The sequence below is a fragment of the Amphimedon queenslandica genome, unplaced genomic scaffold (genome assembly GCF_000090795.2).
Source record: "Amphimedon queenslandica unplaced genomic scaffold, v1.1 AMPQUscaffold_13003, whole genome shotgun sequence".
Taxonomy (NCBI): domain Eukaryota; kingdom Metazoa; phylum Porifera; class Demospongiae; order Haplosclerida; family Niphatidae; genus Amphimedon; species Amphimedon queenslandica.
Genome location: NW_003546761.1, coordinates 8,759 through 10,469, shown reverse-complemented (window position 1 = coordinate 10,469; position 1,711 = coordinate 8,759). Strand labels below are relative to the sequence as shown.

Sequence of the window (1,711 nt, the reverse complement as noted above, 5' to 3'; positions counted from 1 at the left end):
TACATGTACATCCTTATCTGTAACATGTATTCTATTTCCCTTTCCTTAAGATTGCTACATAGACTCAAGCCAGCATGCAGTCTTCTTCAGCATCAATTCAGTCCAAGTCTTCAGTGTATGGTAACAATGTATCTATTGCATGTTATTAATAACCTTAATTACAGTGCTAATAATAAACGGCTCATTTTATCACTATTCATCCCATTACATGTAATAAAGCACTGTCCCATTGATCTTTACTTATTCTATTGTTTAAACATTTTTCTCTTTTTTTTTATTTCTGCAGGGATCAAGTTTAAAGTTGGTTGAGTGTGAGGTAGAGTGAGAGTTAATTATGTATAATTACGCATGTTTATAATGTATTTTATGCATGTACAATATAATCCACATATTCTGCTCTCTCCCTCCACTCCCCCCCCCTCTAGTAGGTCTGACTGTTCTGGACAGGACTCAGGATCAAGTTTAAAGTTGGTTGAGTGTGAGGTAGAGTGAGAGTTAATAATGTATAATTACGCATGCTTATCATGTATTTTATGCATGTACAATATAATCCACATATTCTGCTCTCTCCCTCCACTCCCCCCCCCTCTAGTAGGTCTGACTGTTCTGGACTGGACCCTGGTAAGGATTGATTGCATGTTCTCCGTTGTTACATGTAATGGGATGAATAGTGATAAAATGAGCCAATGGTTTTAAATATTGAATAATAAAAAACAATAATAAAAAAACAATAATAATAATTAAAAGGTAACTAATCAATTACTAAGTAGGTGGGGCTAGTGAAGGTATAACCACACCCCTAGCATGCAGTGGGACTATAGCCACACCCCTCAATAAGAAAAAGGTATTAGCCACACCTTCTGATATGAGAAGGCCATTACTGTGTGGCTGTATACTAGCTGTACTGTAGCATGGTACTACAGAGGGACTTACAAACACCCTCCTCATCTCTCTCCCTTTTCTCCCTCCCTATCTCTCCTCTTCTCTCCCTCCCTATCCCTCCTCTTCTCTCCCTCCCTATCCCTCCTCTTCTCTCCCTCCCTATCCCTCCTCTTCTCTCCCTCCCTATCCCTCCTCTTCTCTCTCCTTCAGGTTGCTGGGTCAGTTAAAGTACCTTGAGTGGTTAGACATTGGTTGCAATGAGTTTGAGAATATAATAAGTCACCAATAGCAGCAGCAGCTCCTAGTGTATAGTGTATTGTTATTGCTTTCCTCCTCCTCCCTCAGTCTCCTGTGGTTGGTGGTCTCCAGTCATTAGAGGAGCTGTGGATTGACATGAATAGTTTGATATCCCTCCCTGAGGAGATGAGTGGGTTGAAGAAGTGTTCCTTCATTGAAGCATCAGACAATAGACTAATGGACCTACCACACTCCATTGGACTACTATCATCACTGACCGACCTCTACCTCCAGAATAACCTTCTCACCCAACTACCTGTGTCCTTTAGTTAGTCGTTGTTGCTATTATTGTTTATTTATTTGTTTATTTGTTTGTTGTTAGGTTATTTAAAGAGTTTAAAGGTGTGTAATGTCTCCAGTAACAGGTTAATGTTCCTCCCTGAGTCAATAGGAGGGTATGTTGTACCACTAGTGTACTGTACTAATATGGTACTGTACTGATTATAACTTGTAATGTGTGTGTGTGCCTGTGAATCCCTATATCAGTGGTATTATATGTACTGTGGGCAATAGTTAGTTTATTAATTGATGG

General features: G+C 39.6%; 1 long non-coding RNA gene across 1 annotated transcript; it reads left to right on the top strand.

The window, feature by feature from the left end:
• Positions 1-1,068: 1,068 nt before the first annotated feature.
• On the top strand, positions 1,069-1,705 carry LOC109585821 (uncharacterized). Its single transcript, XR_002186677.1, has 3 exons — positions 1,069-1,100; positions 1,228-1,447; positions 1,502-1,705. It is a non-coding gene; the product is annotated as an uncharacterized LOC109585821 (long non-coding RNA).
• Positions 1,706-1,711: the final 6 nt, after the last annotated feature.